At 52.1% G+C, this 18,132-nt stretch overlaps 1 long non-coding RNA gene across 1 annotated transcript; it reads right to left on the reverse strand.

Moving 5' to 3' along the window:
- Positions 1-12,594: 12,594 nt before the first annotated feature.
- LOC117870360 lies at positions 12,595-17,473 on the reverse strand. Its single transcript, XR_004643969.1, has 3 exons — positions 17,360-17,473; positions 14,941-15,328; positions 12,595-14,068 (listed from the first exon to the last, which is right to left on the reverse strand). It is a non-coding gene; the product is annotated as an uncharacterized LOC117870360 (long non-coding RNA).
- Between the last annotated feature and the right edge of the window lie 659 nt (positions 17,474-18,132).

The following is an 18,132-nucleotide window of genomic DNA, read 5'->3' on the forward strand; positions in this document are numbered from 1 at the left end:
ATTATTTCCAGCATTCTGTTTGCTTTTTTGAGTGCCGCTGCACATTGTGTGGATGTTTTCAGAAAACTGTCCAAAATGACTCCAAGATCTCTTTCTTGAGTAGTAACAGCTAATTTATCTGTCATTTTGTTGCCCAGTCACCCAGTTTTGAAAGATCCTTTTGTAGCTCTTCGCAGTCTGCCTGGGTCTTAACTAGCTTTAGTAATTTTGTATCATCTGCAAATTTTGCCACCTCATTGTTTACCCCTTTTTCCAGATCATTTATGAATATGTTGAATAGGACTGGTCCCAGAACAGACCCCTGGGGACATCACTATTTACCTCTGTCCATTCTGAAAACTGATTATTTTTACCTACCCTTTGTTTCCTATCTTTTAACCAGTTACCAATCCATGAGAGCACCTTCCCTCTTATCCCGTGGCAGCTTACTTTGCGAAAGAGCATTTGGTGAGGGACCTTGTCAAAGGCTTTCTGAAAATCTAAGTACAGTATATCCACTGGATCTCCTTGGTCCACATGCTTGTTGACCCCCTCAAAGAATTCTAGTAGATTGGTGGGGCATGATTTCCCTTTAATAAACCATCTTGACTCTTCCTCAACAAATTATGTTCATCGATATGTCTGACAATATTGTTCTTTATTATAGTTTCAACCGGTTTGCCCAGTACTGAAGTCAGGCTTACAGGCCTGTAATTGCTGGGATCACCTCTGGAGCCCTTTTTAAAAATTGGCATCACATTAGCTATCCTCCAGTCATCTGGTACAGAAACTGATTTAAATGATAGGTTACAGACTACAGTTGGTAGTTCTGCAATTTCACATTTGAGTTCCTTCAGAACTCTTGGGTGAATACCATCTGGTCCTGGCAATTTATTGCTGTTTAATTTATCAATTTGTTCCAAAACCTCAGATCCTCAGTTGTGAAGACCGATGCAAATAATTCATTTAGTTTCTCCATAATGGCCTTATTGTCCTTGAGTGCTCCTTTACCACCTCGATCATCCAGTGGCCCCACTGCTTGGTTAGCAGGCTTTCTGCTTCTGATATACTTTAAAAAAAATTGCTATTACTTTTTGAGTCTTTGGCTAACTGTTCCTCAAATTCTTTTTTGGCCTTCCTAATTGTATTTTTACAGTTCATTTGACAGTGTTTATGCTCCTTTCTATTTTCCTCACTAGGATTTAATTTCCACTGCTTCTTTTACTTTGTTGTTTAGCCGTGATGGCTCTTTTTTGGTTCTCTTACTATGTTTTTAATTTGGGGTATACATTTAAGTTGAGCCTGTATCATAATAGACACCATAGTGTCTTTAAAAAGTTTCCACGCAGCTTGCAGAGATTTCACTTTTGGCACTGTACCCTTTAATTTCTGTTTAACTAACCTCCTCATTTTTGTGTAGTTCCCCTTTCTGAAATTAAATACTACAATGTTGGGCTGCTGTGGTGTTTTTCCTGCCACAGGGGTATTAAATTTAATTATATTATGGTCACTATTACCAAGCTGGCTAGATCGTCGGGCTCAACGGGAAGGCTAACGGCATTTTGTGCTGTATAAGTAGGGGCATTGCCAGCAGATCGAGGGACGTGATCGTTCCCCTCTATTCGGCATTGGTGAAGCCTCATCTGGAGTACTGAGTCCAGTTTTGTGCCCCACACTGCAAGAAGGATGTGGAAAAATTGGAAAGAGTCCAGCGGAGGGCAACAAAAATGATTAGGAGGTTGGAGCACATGATTTATGAGGAGAGGCTGAGGGAACTGGGATTATTTAGTCTGCAGAAGAGAAGAATGAGGGGGGATTTGATAGCTGCTTTCAACTACCTGAAAGGGGGTTCCAAAGAGGATAGATCTAGACTATTCTCAGTGGTACCTGATGACAGAACAAGGAGTAATGGTCTCAAGTTGCAGTGGGGGAGGTTTAGGCTGGATATTAGGAAAACCATTTTCACTAGGAGGGTGGTGAAACACTGGAATGGGTTACCTAGGGAGGTGATGGAATCTCCTTCCTTAGAGGTTTTTAAGGTCAGGCTTGACAAAACCCCGGTTGGGATGATTTAGTTGGGAATTGGTCCTGCTTTGAGCAGGGGGTTGGACTAGATGACCTGCTGAGGTCCCTTCCAACCCTGATATTCTATGATTCTATGATTCTCAGCTCAGCCTGACCCACAGCCCTGGGGATCACTCTGGGCTAGAGCTGCCAAAATGCTGTGATCTAAAAATGACCTTTTTTAAAAAGTGAGAGCTTTTGTCAAATATTTTCATTTTTTACAAAGTTTCCATTTTTTCAAAGAAAACATTAAAACTCTTTTTTGGGTTTTGTAAAAACAAAATTGGAAAAGTAAATAAAAGAAAGATGAACATTTTCATTTTAAACCCCCCACTTTTAAGAGATATTTTAAAGTTTTCAGGTTTGGGGATTTTCCCTCCCTCCATTTTTATCAATTTGCCACCAAGAGAGGGGAAAAAAGGGGGGAAAATATTTTTCAGAAAAGGTTTTGAAACAATGATTTAAAAAAATGCAAAAAATATTTACCCTTTTCCACCCTGCTGTCTTCTAGGTTCTGCTTATGACAGGTACTCTCACCGTGTGCTCCTTGGACCATCCCCTGAGGATCTGAGCTCTGCTGACCATCCCCCATGCCTCTGAGCTCCACCTGAACGTCCCCTGTCCAGCTGCTCTACAGAGCTGACTCCATCCCAGTGGTGAAATGTGGCCAGCCACCATCCCAGGACAAGCCACTTCTATATCAATTACTCTGCAAAGTTGCTCTGCTAAACAGCTCTGCCTTGTATTCTTGACAGATTTCCCTTGAGGACCTCGGCTGTTTGGCTTCCCACAGAGGTGCTAACATCTATTCCCAAGATTTTCTTTATCAAATGTTTCTTTGGCCTTTTCCCCTGGTTCCCCCACTTGCTTAGTCACACTGATTCCAGCTCCCCACCTGCTCAGAGGTAATTTTTGGATGCTCTTTTTCAACTGCCTTGTGTTCTTCCCCATCTGGCAATGCCCTGGTGCCCGTCTCTCAGCAGGGACAGCAGAATGAGCAGGGATGCAAAAGGGACCAGGGTAGGGGGAAGGGACCTTGTTCCCATCTATCAGCAGGGACAGCGCATTCCTCAAGAGCCCAGAATTGGGGGGAGGGACACAGTCAGGGCAGGGTGGGCAGAAGTGGCTGGATCTGTGTTTCGAGGACGAGGCAAAGGAGATTAAACAGGTGGGGAAGCCAGCACAGTCCTCTGGTAGCTGTTCTCTGGGGGTGTAATTCATCCCAGTGCAGCGGGTCCCACCTGAGACCCAGACGCCATTTATGTTCCCCGTAAGCACAGAGGGTGAATTTTTACCTGGGGGAGCTGGATCCCTGTCACCAGGGACTGGAGACCAGGGTGGAGGCAAAAGTTTCAGGCTCATCCAACATCCCAGGCCCCCTAATCACCCAGTGACCTTTCACCCTGGCCCAGTTGTGCCTCTAGCCAGGGGACTGTCTCAGTCCCCAGGCAGTGAGATAGGACGGGGAGTGTTTCCTCAGTGATATGTTTAGACTCAAACAAGCAAACCAGACTCCTTCGGTTTTCAATCTTGCAGCCCTAAATAGAGACGATGTGGCCGGGACGGGGAAAAGGGAGGTGGCACAGGGCAGGAACTGGGGAGGTGTGACGAATATCAGACCCAAGGAGGGGACAGAGCAGGTCAGGCAGAGGCTGCCGTGTCTCTGCTGTCTGAGTCCTACAGACTCCAGGGGGCCTGGGAGCTGGGAGAGGGACTGGCTGGAGCATCCAACCCTGGGAAGCAGACGGGGGCAGATCGGAGCAGACAGAGACTGGAACTTCCCTTCTGCTGAAGTCAGAAAGAGCGGTGGGTGGGGCGCAGGTTGGACCAGGGAGCAACTGAGTATTGTCCCCTCCAGACGCCGTCAGCAGCAGACACCACTAGGCTGTTTCCATCCAAATTTGTTCCCCTGACTGCCCCGATGATCTTGTCTCTGTGCCTCTTGCTGCCTGGTGAGTATGCAGGAATCCTGTGCTAATTTGCAGCAGTTTGGGAGGAAACAGAACCGAGAGCAGCCCCTGGCCCAGACTGTCGGCAAATCCTCTTCACTGGGAGGGAAATGGGAACCAGTAGAAGCACTGAGTATAAGAGCTACTGGGCCAGATCCTCGGCTGGTGTAAATTAGTGTAGCTCCACTGGAGTCAATGTCGGTTTACGCCATCTGAGGATTTGGCCCTCTAGAGAGCTGAAGGGAAAGGAGGTTTCAGCTCAGTCAAGGTCTGTGTGCGTGAGGAATCTGCCATGCCCCAGATCTAACCTCCTGCCTGGTTTGCTTCTTCAGCCAGCTTTTGTCCCTCAAGAGGGACCTCAGACAAGGGGGAGATTTTATCTCCAGCACTAACCAAATGGCACCTTTCTGTTCCCAGCGCTGAGTCCCAGCAGCCAGGAGATCTGCTCAGCTCCCGGTGAGTCCATCCGTCTGTTTGTCCCCAGACAACCTCACCCCTCTAGCTAGCTATCACACCAGAGGGGATTATACTAATAGAAAATGCATCCAGTGATAGATTATTATTAATTACTATTATTACTGTGACCCCACTCCTGTGACCCCAGAAGATGAAGGCCCCATTATGCCAGGTGCTGCACACCCTTATGTGATGCTCTGGTCCCTGCCCCCGAAGAGCTGACAGTCTCAGATCTGACATTATCCCCCCGGTTCCCAGCTGTGCTGAAATAAGAGCCTGCTCCAGAGACGTTGCGCAAACCCCACAGCCCTTCAGCACGCACAGTACGTCTACACTGCAATTAGAGGCCCGTGGCTGGGCTGTGCCACGTAAACAGCCCTGTAGCCTGAACCCCATAAGCCCAAGTCAGCTGCGGGTTTTGATTGCAGGGTAGTCGTGCTCTTAGCAGCTGCGAGCTGCTTCCACAGTAACCAACTTCCTTTGGCAAACTGCTCCCTGGGCTCCCCCTGAAACAGGCAGCACTTATGGCCCCACTGACAGTTCTGACCCATTCCCCTTCCCAGGTGCTCTCCGTGCCCCCACCCTCTACCTGAGCCAGACGTCCACGTCCGTGCGGCTCCAGTGCTCTGTGTTCTCACGGGCCCGGGCCACCCGTGTCATCTTCTGTAAGGACGGGGAGGAGCTTTTGTCCCAGACGGGCTCGGAGGAGAAGGTCACCTACAACTATGACCATGTGGTATCCAGGGGGAGCTCTGGGAGTTACTCCTGTGGGTATGAGATCAAGGACAGCGATAACCAGGTGAACAGATCCCAGCTCAGCCCTGCTCAGCACCTCAGCGTCACCGGTAAGGGGAGTGAACGTCAGAGCGAGTACAATCGTCCATGCAATGGCAGAAAGAGAATCCAGATGTAGATAGCTCAGTGACAGGGTACTGGGCAGAAGAAGTAGGTTTTTATCCTCTCTGTGCACCAGCCCCTAGTGGCAGATATAACATTTCCTTTGTCGGTGGATCACATGAGTGTTAGTGAGACAGGAGTGGGATGTTAGTTCCCAGGACTCCTGGGGTCAAGTCCAGGCTCTGGGATCAGAATGTGGTAAATGTTAGAGGCAGCAGAGCCAAGCACATAAAACTAGCACATCCCTTAAAGGCAGCGAGACAAAGTGGCTGAATCTGATGTTTGGTGTGTTAGAACCCACCCCTCTGTTTCCAGCTCTGCCTCAAGTGACCTTGTGCAACCCTTATATAACAATAACAATACGTAGAAGGGCTGAATGACAGGTTCACCTATACTGTAAGGGGCATGAGCACTTGGCTAGTAGCTTGGAAGCTAGCAGAGAAGTTAATAAGACCCAGTGGGAGAGCTGGACCTAGAGCACAGGGTCTCCTGGCTTGTAGCTGAGGGCCATCCCCAGGGTCCAGGATGCCATATGGGGAGTCCTGCCCACACACATCTTCCATGCAAGGAGACAGGGCTGCACAATGACTATAACATGTGTGACACTCGGCAGGTCTGACGGAGGCAGGGTGAGCCCCCTTGGGGAGGTTTCATTCAGGGAACAGTCATGTCCCATTTGACTGGTGTAGGGGGCTGGGCTCAGCCATCGCAGCCGCATTTCTCACACACTGAGTGTCACCTGGAGACACTGACAGGCCCAGATGCTCCTTGTCCCCATTGCACAGGCCAGGCAAGCAGCAGTGGAGAGCTACCAAGGCCTCGTGCTGCCTCTCTGCCCAGGGTGGGGTCGACCCCACGGTGAACTGCCAGTCACACTGGAGAGGGGCGATAGGGTCTGGGCTGCTGCTGTGAGGCCTTTGCACAGAGTCCCGGTGCAGCCTGAGCAAACATGGGCCGTTCCCTGCTCCTCCGACCCCTCAGCGCTGTGCTGGGCTAAGGGAGGAGCTTCCCCAACAACCTCCATCACAGGCCTCCCATCAGAGGAACATGCTCCCCTGCAACATGATCCCCCTTAGATCTAGGCCTCTGGGTACTTGCACGGGGTCCCCATTACACAGCAGCTGCTCTGTGTCTAGTGCTGGCACTGCAGTCCCACATGCTGCTTTGGAGATGGCCATCATCGTGTACCTTTCCATGTTGCAGGGCCGGTCATGTCCCTCGCCATCTGGGCCGCCCGCTGCACCCTGGTCCTGCTCCTCCTGGTGTCTGTGCCAGTCATCACCTTTGTGCTGGAGAAATGGGGCCTGCCCGAGCCCACAGGGCTGGAGGAGACTCATGAAGGGAGCAACAGCGACATGGGAAGGGAGTAGGGTTGACAGGCGTCCGTTTTTTTACCAGAACACCAGGTCGAAAAGGGACCCTGGCGGCTCCGGTCAGCACCGCTGACCAGGCCGTTAAAAGTCCAGTTGGCGGCACAGGGGGCTGGAGGCTCCCTTCCCGGCTCTGCGTGGCTCCCGGGAAGCAGCCGGCATGTCCGGCTCCTAAGTGGAGGAGGGTCCAGGAGGGCTCACATGCTGCCCCCATTCACAGGCGCTGCCCCGAGCGCTGGCTCTGCAGCTCCCATTGGTCCCCCTGGCCATCCCTCCACCTAGGAGCCAGAGGGATATGTCACTGCTTCCTGGGAGGTGCCTGAGGTCAGCGCTGCCTGGAGCCCGCACCCCACACTCCCTCCCACACCCCAACCACCTGCCCCAGCCCTGAGCCCCCTTCCGCACTCCGAAACCCTCATCCCCAGCCCCAATCCAAAGCCCGCACCCCCAGCCAGAGCCCTCACCCCCCCTGAACTCCACCCCCCTGCCCCAGCCTGGAGCCACCTCCTGCACCCATAACCCCTCATTTCTGACCTCATCCCGGAGCCCGCACCGCCAGCCCAGAGCCCGTATCCCCTCCCGCACCCAACCCTCTTCCCAGAGCCCACACCCCGAATCCCCTCCTGCACCCCAACCCCCTGCTCCAGCCCGGAGCCCCTTCTCACACTCCAAACCCCTCAGCCCCCCCCAGCCCAGAGCCCCCTCCTTCACCCCAAACCCCTCATCCCTGGCCCCACCCCAGAGCCTGTACCTTGAGCTGGAACCCTCACCCCCCTGCATCCCACCCCCCTGCCCCAGCTAGGTGAAAATGAGCAGGTGAGAGAGGGTTGGGGAGAACAAGTGATGGAGGAAGGGTGATGGAATGAGCAGGAGGCGGAGCCTCAGAGAAGGGGCAGGGCAGGGGTGGGGCCTCGGGGAAGGGGCGGGACAGAGAGCAGGGCAAGGGTGTTCGGTTTTCTGCAATTAGAAAGTTGGCAGCCCTAGTATTGAGAGGGGCTGAGAGTGGGAACCCCATTGAGCAGCTGTGAGCAGGGGAGTTACCTGGGGAGATACCAGTGCCCAGCTCTGAGCGGGTGTTGGGCAGACACCATTGGTCAGTGCTGCACAATAGGTCCCTGCGGTAACTGTCTTCGCCCAAGTAACTCCTGCAGCCTCCTTCAGTCCCCATCCCGTCCCCATTGGGGATGCTGTCAGTCACTCTGCCCTGCAGCCTGCAGCCCTCTGCTCACTCCCAGCCAGGCCAGGGCCACACCAAGCTCTGTCAGATTTTAGCCCTGCTATGAACTGCCCCAGCCAGAGAGCCCAGCCCAGCTCCTTCCTTCTGTACAAATAATCCCTCCTGCAGAGAGGCCTCAAATTTAGGGAGAAAGCAGGGCTGGATTAACTTTTTGTGGGCCAGGCTCCAAGCATATTTGTGGGCCCCCATGGAATGCTTATAAAAGACAGGAGATTGACACACGAGTTGTCTTTGACATAACACACAACTGCATAGGTTTTATTTACAATATTTACTAGTTTAAGTTGCAGATGGAGGTGGCTGCCATTAGGGTACCAGCAATGGCAGCCCTAGAGCAAAAAGATCCACACAAGTGCACATAAAATAAATTCTAAAAGAAAAAAATACAAAATCAAAAACCAGCGAACAAAAGCCAAAGGAGCCAAACCCCAGCCATGTGCTGCTCCCACTAAAAGGGAACCGTCAGACTATCTCACCCTTCACATTTCTCATATGAACTACCAGGGCTTAAATCAAATTTTTGTATGAAATTGGGGCAGATTTAAAAAACTGTTTAAAACGTTTAAAAATTTAAAAATATGAAAAACGTTAATATATTTTATTTACAGCGTCGTTATTCACACTAGTCTTGTTTGGCCTTCCCTCCAGGCAGAGAGGCGCAGAGACTAGGATCCAGACCAGCTGTGCCCCCCAAAAAACGCCAGCCCTCCAAATCCAACCAGACCCACATCCCTTCTCAAACCAAACTGGACCAGACCCACATCTCTCCCCAGACCAAACTGGACCAGACCCACATCCCTCCTGAAACCAAACTGGACCAGACCCACATCCTTCCCCAGACTGAACCTCTGGAACTGGACCAGACCCATATCCCTCCCCAGACCGAATTGAACCAGAACCACATCCCTCCCCAGACCGAACTGGACCAGATCCACATCCCTCCCCAGATGAAACTGGACCAGACCGGCATCCCTCCCCAGACTTAACGGGGCCAGACTCACATCCCTCCCCAGATGAAGGCCCCCAAACTGGACCAGACCCCCCCTTCCAGCCCGATGCAGATCAGACCCCTCTATGAACTGACCCCTCGACCTGAACCTCCCCACTGCCTACCAGAACAGGGCTCCTCCCAAACCTATATTCCTGAACCAGCCCCCCCCCTCTCCACATCCCTAGCCAGACTACTCTTGGGCCCTCTACTCCTGAGTCAACCCCTGCTGCCAATCTAGCCCATTCTCTTCCAAACCGAACCAAATTGAACCAGGCTGGGCCACGCCTGGCTGCAGCTTGGCCAGGTGCAGTTCCCCACTGGGCCTGGGTAGCACAGGTAGGCCAGGTGAGCTCATGGGGGCAGGGTCTCAAGACTTCTCCAGTTTCTCCTCCCTTGGTGTTCACACCCTAACTGCTAGCAGAGGACCTCACCCTCCCTGACTGAACTAACCTCGTTATCTCCAGGCTGATTCTTGCCTGCATATTTATACCTGCCTCTGGAATTTTCCATTACATGCGTCTGACGAAGTGGGTATTCACCCACGAAAGCTTATGCTCCAATACATCAGTTAGGTGCCACAGGACTCTCTGTTGCTCAGATAACTAAATTCTTGCTCTCTGTGTGCTCTTTTATAAATATTGTGTTAAAGCACTAGGAGAGGGGTGGTAATGCAAACTCTAGCCCACCCAAAACTTACACGAGCTCTTTGGAGCAGGGGCTGTCATTTGCTCTATGTCTGTCCAGTGCCCGGCACAACAGGGCCCCCACCTGGTTGATGTCTAGGTGCTACCACAATAGAAATGTTAAATCATAAAAATGAAGAGTGTCTGAGTGAAAGGTCCCATCTCCTGTTAATTATTTGGGTGTCTGTTGCTACTTTCCCTCGTTTTTATTTTCCTATCAGTGTTAAGTTCCCATCAGGGGAGTCACTGGATGACTGGCCAGAGAACAGCGACTGGGGCTAATCTGCATGGTGTGCCGGGGCATTTCGTATCTCTTCTCTCTGGGGTGGTGGATGCTTTAAGATAAAACACAGTAATGTTACTTTTCTGCTAAGCCAGCCTAAAGCCAGAGAAATGAAGCCAGAAAATGCCCGTCTGACAGCACTGCTGTACATACATCAGGAGCAGTTCTAATAGGCATCTAGGCTGGGAAACACCAACGGCCCCACTTCCTACATAAACCCCTCTGAGGCAGGCAGCTCAGATTTCCCCCTCCCCAGCTTTGGTCTGGCCCTTTTCTGCCTCCCAGACAGCTGGGCTTTGCCCTGATACCTGCCAGCTGGGCAGAGGAGCCCTTCTCCCTCTCTCCATGCCAGCCAGCCCTCTCGAAGTAGTGCTGGGTTCTCCCTGCGATGGGGCATTATTATCTGAAATAAGGATTCTTCTGGGCTGCAGGCAGTGTAGTTTTTTCCCTGTCTAGTTTCATATTTTAATCACTGACATTGTTAATGGCGATATTTATAAAGGTTATCTGCACGTGTTATTATAATATTCTTATGCTGGAGATTAGTTGCTCCCAACAAGTGTGTCTCTGATCTACGGGCAATTGCTGCACATTGTTGAAGCTGTGATAACCACCTGCCATTCAGGCTAAATAAGGGAACCATTAAATGACCCTTTGTTTAGTTTCAGTTGAAGCAATGGACTGCAGGCAAGCCCGGATGTGGCAGGGCTGTGTGGTCCAAGAGGGTTCCTTGGGGTCTGCTAACAAATGGAGAGGCAGGGGTTGATTTGATTGCAGCTGTGTGACTGCCTGTGTGACACAAGCAGCATAAACACCTCAGAAGCAAACAGAAAAGGCAACAAGAAAGACAGACACAGACAGAGGAGCACTTGGAGCAGGACCTTGAGAAAAAGCTGGAGAGAGAGAGAGAGAGTTTTTGGGCAGAGTACTGGCTGGAAAGAGGCTTGGAGCTGGGATCAAAGAAAAGTGCCTCCAGATGTTTGGTTCCTGTTGTGTTCAGGGAAACAGGACTTTGAAGATGTTATGTAAATCAATTAGGTTGCATCAACGAACATACCCAATTCTGTCATCACTTTCTCCTCTCAATGGAACAACCCACAAGATCCCAAATATTGGCTAACTTCTTGGGTCAAAAGAGTGAATATGTCTAATTTTGATATGGATAAACCAGCTTCAGAATTCACATTACGTTCTTTCCCCCAAACTTTCAGAACAAAATCTCCCCAGTGATCAGATGTGCAACGGGGCAGAAGGTAAATGGTGGGTGGGTCTGTGCCATGTTTCAGATGGAGGCTCTGATACCAGCCCAGATCGGGGGGATGAGCTCTCTCTGGTGCTGGGGAACTTTATTTCCCAGGATCATTTTGGTTTCAGAAGAGCCTAGAGGTTCGGCCAGGCTGGGCTCCAAATGTCTGGTGCTGCGCACTCTCTTAGAACAAGGGGCCCCAGTGTGGGTATCATGCTCAGCGGCGGCTCCGAGCACCAGGGCTCCAAGCGTGTGCCTGGGGCGGCAAGCCACGGGGGGGCGCCCTACCGGTCCCTGCGAGGGCGGCAGTTAGGCAGCCTTTGGCGGCATGCCTGCGGGAGGTCTGTTGGTCCCGCAGATTAGGCGGCAATTCGGTGGCGGGTACGCCGAAGCCGCGGGACCGGCAGACCTCCTGCAGGCATGCTGCCAAATCCACGGGACTGGGGACCTACTGCAGGTGCGCCGCCGTACATGGGGTGGCAAAAAACCTAGAGCTGCCCCTGATCATGCTGACCCAGCTGGGGCAGTACGCTCAGGAGAGATGTGACCCCAAAGTGAAGCTGGCCACTGGCCATTCAGGGCTGTCTAGGGAACAGCCAACACCTTGGCCTGCCCGCACAGACCACGCTGTGAAGGACACAAGCTGTGCTATGGAGCTCACCAGCTGACAGCCAAGGAGCTGTGTCCAATACCTAACCCCTCCAGCATCTACTCTAACATCCTCCATGTCTTTGTGCCCCTCCCACCCCCCAGCTGGCACAGGGGAACCCGGGGGCAATTCCAGGCCCAGGCTAAGGGAAGGTCCTGGAGCAGCAGCAGGGAGCAGATCCCCCTTTCCTGGGAATCACCAGGGGGATGGAACCCAGCTGTGAACTTGCAGGGCAATTGCTACTGCTGCTGGGCAGGTCAATATCTGTCTGCCACCTTCCCCATCCCAGTGGTGCCCCCTCCTGATGCCTTGGCCAGCAGCATCCCCTGCCCCTGCAGCCCAGGCAGCCAGCAAAGAAACGCGGCCATGACCAAAAAGCCACCTCTCGGCTCAGCCAGCCCCTTTGCTGAAGTTAACTCCTAGTGGGTCACCACTACTCCTATGTGCTTTGTAAGAGTTAAAAGATTAAGTAAAAGTAAATACCCCGGAGCTGTTTGAGCAAGCTTTTCTTCGGGCAAGGAGCTGACATCTAAACTCCTCAGCAGCTGGATGGAAGGAGGGTCCCTGGAAGCCTGGCTGTTGATTACTCAAAACCATCTCAGACTTTCGGTAAATGTAATGTTTTGGGATGCTCTGAAATCTCCTGCTACAGCACATATGTGTGTGTGTTTGAGACCAAATAAAAAGGTAGTTTTAGGTAAAAGCACTCTTGTTTGTGCTAATCATTTATCCGACAGAGGAGCTGTGTCTCTATTGATTTATTCCTGACACTGCCTAGAGAGAAACAGTTGTTACCACAGCTTTGGGTTCAGAAAACCCAAGAGGAACCAAGAGGGATGCAAACAGTCCAGGGGCTTCTGCTCCTGATGGGGTCAGGAGCAAATAATCCACAGTCATTCCCTGCTCTGCTGCTTAAGGTGGCTGTGGCCACATGTTGCCCGAGGAGGTCTCAGCTGTCACCTCAGGGCCACATGCTCCTGACTCCAGGGATATGGCACCGTCCAGTCCCCAGGTGTTCGGAGACCTGGGCTCCATCCCCTCTGCCGCTCCCTCGCTCTACCTGTCCAGCCCCCCTTGGCGACAGGTTCTGAGCTCTAGGGCTGACAATGCTACGCCAGAGCTGAGCCCACAGCCCAGGGCTCCAGTGACTTGGGGCTATTCACCCAAAGCTCCCACCTCCCACAAACCCTCCCCATCACGTCCCTCCCCCCTCTAACGCTGGGAACAGGCTGAGCCTTGGGGAGCCTGGGCCCAGCTGACGCCAGACAAATGACAGTGAGAAACAGGCCTCAATTTCTAGCCAGGCAGGTGATTAACCCTGGGACAAACCATCCAGGGCAGGGGGGATTCTCCATCCCTGACGGTGTCAGAGCTAGGCTGGAGCCTTCCTGGGAGAGGCTTTGGTCCACATGAGCTATTGGCTCATTGCAGGGGGCTGTGGGGAGTCTCTGGGCTGTCCAGGTCAGACTGGCTGAGCTAACATCCCTTCTGGCCCTGGAAGCCAATGCACAGGGGCTGTTTGTGTCCCAGTGTGGGGAGAGCCTGGCTGGGATGGGCCCAAAAACATAGGGCAAGTGTCAGAGACACAAGCTGGGAAATAGGCTGAGGGGGTTTCATTGATCTCACAGAGCATCCAACCCTCTGGTGGGCCTGGACCCTGAACTGAATCCTGCCTCCCTCCCTACAGCCCAACCCCCCGGGCAGCCACGGCAGAATTAGACCCATCTCCCCCATCCTGCAGGGGATATTGATGTAGCCAGACGCTGGAGGACTAGAGAGCGACCAGCTGCTGCTTTGAAGAGGGAAGGGAGAGGAGAGTCGGTGCTGTGAGCAGCGGCTCCTGCTCAGCGACTCTCTGCACACGCAATCTGGCTGCTCTGTGCAGCCGCACAGGAAGGGAACTGCAGGACGAGCAGACAGCACCCTGAGCATCTGCAGAGTCTCCTGCGCAAACACCACTTCCCCTGCCCAGCAGTGAGCTCTCCCCAGCCTGACCACGAACACACAGCCCAGCGGGGCTGGGGGGTGTCACAGGCTGTGATGTGGGATTGAAGAACCTCTCACACTGTGATATTTCTGGTGCAGACAGTGTCTTTGTGGCTCCTTCTCTCCATCTCTGAGGTTCTCCAAGGGAGCCTGGCTCTGAAGCCCAAGAGCTGGTGGTCTGAACAGTGACAGAGCCGCCCTCACAGAGTGCAGGAAAGTGAGCGAGTTACACCGGGCTCAGACCAAAAGCCCCTGGGCATCTCCTGTTGTGATGGCACCTGCAAAGGATAAAACCATGAGGTGTTTTGTGGACTTTAGGAAAGTAAACCCATCCCCCAGCCAGACTCATACCCCACCGCCCGGACAAGGGACCAACTGGATCTGTTGTAGGGTTGGCGACATTATATTTGAAAAATACAGGCCAGACCTCAGATGTCCCCAGTCTTGACTTGAACCTCTGGGGGCAAGTCCCTTCCTTCCCTCCCCCACTTCCTAGGGTTTCTCTCTCTCCAGCTCCGGGTACTGCAGAGAGCCCAGGGACTCAGGTACTGGGCCAGCAGCTGCTGTGACTCCTGTTCAGGTTCTGCGTGGGCGCCAGGAGCCCAGTTGGAGGCTGCAGTTGCTGGTCTTTGCCTGCTGCAGAGCTGTGAACCCTGCTTGGGACGTTGGCCCAGACTCTGCGAGTGGGCAGGCTACATCCCAGGAGTACTGACCCCGTGCCAGACCAAGCCTCTTCCTGACTCTGGTCCTTCAGTGCAGCTCCAGGGCGCAGAGCCCCATCCACTCTCCCTGTCAGACAGAGCATGTGCAGGAAAAGCAGATGGGGCTGCCCTGAAAGGCTGGAGTCATAGGGAGCCCTGTCCAGCTGGGGACCAGTACTCGATCTCTGCATCCAGCCCAGAACTTCTGTTCCTGCTAGAGCGGATCTTAGAGAAAGAGATGCCCAGTTTGGATTGAAAGATTCCAAGTGATGGAGAATCCACCATGTCCCGAGGTCAGTTGTTCGATTGGTTAATTCCCCACACTGTTAAATCTATACCTTATTTGTAGTCTGAATTTGTCTAGCTTCAATTCGCAAGTCAAGTGCAATTCCCAAGTGACTCAGGTCCCCTAACTCCTGTGGTGACCCTTTCAGCACGGGGGGACTCACCTGAGAAGTGAATGGCTGTCGCTCGGTTTCCAGCAGACCATTCCGCACTATGCAGCTGATGTCTCCATTCTGTTCTCCTTCTGTGACAGTGACGTGACTCACAACACTATACAAGTATCAGAGGGGTAGCCGTGTTAGTCTGGAGCTGTAAAAAGTGACAAAGAGTCCTGTGGCACCTTATAGACTAACAGACGTATTGGAGCATAAGCTTTCGTGGAAGAATACGCACTTCGTCAGATGAATGTAGTCACTATACAGGTTCTCCCTGTCCTGAGTCATGTTGGTCACAATCTCCATTGCCAGGTTCTGCCAGTTCTTTCCAACCCACTGGAGTTCGGGTTTGGGGAACCAGCCTGCGGTTCTACAGGCCAGCCTGACCCCCTGACAGCTACAGGGAGAGACAGAGAGTGTGTGTATCAGGAAATCATGTCTTTGGTAGCACCATGTGATTCCCCAGCTACCGCTGGGTATAGGGGGCTGTGACTGGAAAGCTCCATTCCCGTATGTGCAAAGCCTCCCTGGGATCCCTCATCCTGATGACTGGAGAAATCAAATAACGCTGTCTCTGTGACACAGGGCTAGAAAGGGTTACACAACTAGCAGGCTAATTGACCCAGATTCAACTGTTAGAAACACAGTAGTAGATAATAACTGTGTTTTTGTGTGGGTAACTCCCAAGGAGATTACCTAGATTCCTGGAGCTCTGTCTGGCCAGGGCAGGACTAGCTGTGTGGGGAGCTGGTGAGTCCCAGGCCTGCATGCAGGGTTCCCCCTGAGAACTGGCCTCTAGTAACCTGACAGCAGATCCCTTAGCTGGGTTTTTCCTTCCCCACTGATAATTCCCAAAGAGTCCTGCCAAGAAGGAGCGAGGGGGGTGGAGGCACTGCCAAATAATTTCATAGAAAAAGAAAGAAAGAAGATACACCCTGCTGAATGGGTGGTGGGATCCAAAAGAACCCAGACCTGTCCATCAAAACCTGTAAGCGGATTGGCATTAAAGGAGGTAACCAGGTGGAGAGGGGCACTACATGTGTTTACATATATATTGTTAGAGGTTGACAATGTAACCAAATGGTTCCTGTCTATCACTGTATTCTGTTAATTCAGAGATGAAAGGAGATGTTAACATTTAGATGAACTGTGAATGTAGTAATATCACTGACTTCATTTCTCTTTGAAATATGTAGACAGGTTTCAGAGTGGTAGCCATATTAGTCTGCATCAGCAAAAACAACAAGGAGTCCTTGTGGCACCTTAGAGACTAACACATTTATTTGGGTGTCACGGAGCATTGGGGAACTCAGGGCCCTGCACCCCCGGCTTCCTGCGATTCACCATGACTCTCAGCCAGCCAGTAAAGCAGAAGGTTTATTTGGATGACAGGAATACAGTCCAAGACAGGTCTTGCAGGCACAGACAACAGGGCCCCCCTCAGTTAGGTCCAGCTTGGGGTCCCAGGGCATCCCAGCCCCCCCGCTTTGGGAGGTCAGAGCCATCTCTGCCTCCCAGACATCTCTCCAGCCCGCTTCCCACACTCTGCCTTCAGCGACCCCTCCCACAGCCTTTGTTCAGTTTCCCGGGCCAAGGTGTCACCTGGCCTCCAACCCCTTCCTGGGTTCTCATGTTACACGCTCAGGTATGCTCCTTCGGGCAGTCTCCCATCCCCCAATGCAGACTATCCTAGCCACACTCCCCTGTCAGCATTCACAGACCACAGTAAGAACAGTCCCAGTTCGTCACATTGGGCATAAGCTTTCGTGGGCTAAAACCCACTTCATCAGATACATGTAGTGAAAAATACAGTAAGCAGTATAAATATTACAGCACATGAAAAGATGGGAGTTGCCTTACCAAGTGGGGGATCACTGCTAAGGGGGCAGTGGCCTATTCTCAACAGTTGTAAGTAATTTTCCCTCTCTTGATAGTCACACTTCCCTAACACACCCACACACTGGCTCTCACACCCACATACACTCTGCCTCTCACGAGTCACAGTCCCCCAATGCAGATTGTCACACACACACACACACTCTGTCACACAGTCCTCCAACACACAGTCACACACACACACTTATCTTATTGTTGTTGTTATTACTGCTTGGTACTTCCTGTACTTCCTGGGGCTGTGGTGAGCCAGGAGTGGCTGGGGCTACAGGAGGCCGTGGGCTCTGGCAAGATGCAGCATCCATGTGACAGCACAAAGCCTGCCTGGAGCCACTGCAACAGCGTCAGCTGGCTATGAAGCTCAGTGTGTGTCAGCAATGGGGGAGGTTCTGGGGGTCCGCGTGCAGGGGTGGTGGCTATACCCCCTCGACACACAGGGGTCAGTGGCACTGGCTGGTGACCACTGCAGTAGAGTATAGGGGCACCAGTTTAATAATACTGTGTAGGGCCCCATAAATCCTAAGGATGGCCCTACCTGGAATGATGGTGCAGGCCCAGCTCAGTAAGAGCAGCACAGGATTTTCTTGCTGGGCGAGGGGACAGAGGCAGCTCCTCTCCTGCTGCTGACTCCAAAAACACTTTCACTTTCCCCAGGCAGAAAGGAAGCACCCTGTCCCCTGCCTGTCCTTTCAGGGTTACTTCCTGGGTAAGGGGAAGGCCTTCCCCTCTGGGAGCAACAACACCCTTTAGGAGCTGTCTGTGGATATACCTCCTGCACTCCCACATCCTGCCAGCACAGTAACTCGGTTACAGTTGTAACCCTTCTGCCCATCTAAGTTGGGTTCTGTGTCTAGGGGTTCCGTTTCAATAACACAATGCAAAACCGGCTCGAGCCCCCACCCAGTGACCTGGGACAATTACATACCACCCCCTTGGTGCCTCTAAGAGGCAATACTTCCCCTCTCCCAAGCACGGAGTCTGAGCGTAGCAGAAAATGTTTAATAACATGAGGTAAACGACATCAGCATTAAATTGGAAAAACACCACAAACAGGATTCATAACACAAACCATGAGCAAAAGACCCACCCCAGCAAATTGGACCGTGTCCTTTCCCTTTGGTTCTTGAATCCAGCAACCCAAAAATCACCCAGAGTCCCCACAAACAGCTCCGCTCACCATTCCTTGGGCCACTCCACCAGCCACTTAGCACTATAGCCTCAGGCTCCCCCACTAGTTAACACAGCACTCAACAATCTTAGCTCTTAATAACTTTAGCTCTTTTGTGATTTCAGCTCATGGTAGGGGAG

Source organism: Trachemys scripta, unplaced genomic scaffold (genome assembly GCF_013100865.1).
Source record: "Trachemys scripta elegans isolate TJP31775 unplaced genomic scaffold, CAS_Tse_1.0 scaffold_26, whole genome shotgun sequence".
Classification (NCBI taxonomy): Eukaryota; Metazoa; Chordata; order Testudines; family Emydidae; genus Trachemys; species Trachemys scripta.